A 664-nucleotide genomic window follows, 5' to 3' on the forward strand; every position below is an offset into this window, starting at 1 on the left:
TATGCATTAGGAGAGCTCAGCCCCTCTGGCCACAGCCAGGGTGTGATCTCATAGCCCTCTTCTTCGAAGATGGCAGCCAGGTGTCATTCTGGGCTGGTCCCTTCCATCTATAGTGCATCAATACTCAGAGTGGGAGTGGGAGTGGTGGGGAGGACAGTCTGGACACAGCCTATGGGAAAGACCCTCTGCTCCTCAGGGCTGTCCTACCACTGCCACAGAAGGCATTTCCTTGCTGTAGCCATTGCAATGGAGTTGCAGCTTCCTTGGAGGCATGTCCAGCAACAGYAGCGAGACTCYCTCTTTTCTYGGCYTTTCTCCTYATTTCCACCCTGTGCTGCTGGGYTCTGATGTGTGTATATGGCCTCACTGCTCTYGTAACATSRTGGYTGTAGGTTTGTGCTTCCCTGTGAGSTCAGTCAGGAACRGGCACYGGACATCYTTATGCCAGACCCAGMCTCYACWRTAGCATTTCCATAATAAAAGGGGATCTCTCCTGTGACATGCCAGAAGTCTGACTTTTCTTCTGAAGATGGAGTCAAAAGTATGCCCAAGAGATAGCACCATAAAAGGGCCTGCTTCTCCACTTTTGAACTTCATGGCATCCAGGGGAAATCTCAGAGTATCTGTGTGATCTGCTAGGGACTGAGGGCTGGATCCAGGGTTC

This window comes from Rhea americana, unplaced genomic scaffold, assembly GCF_003343005.1.
Source record: "Rhea americana isolate MKP2758 unplaced genomic scaffold, rheAme1 scaffold_533, whole genome shotgun sequence".
Classification (NCBI taxonomy): domain Eukaryota; kingdom Metazoa; phylum Chordata; class Aves; order Rheiformes; family Rheidae; genus Rhea; species Rhea americana.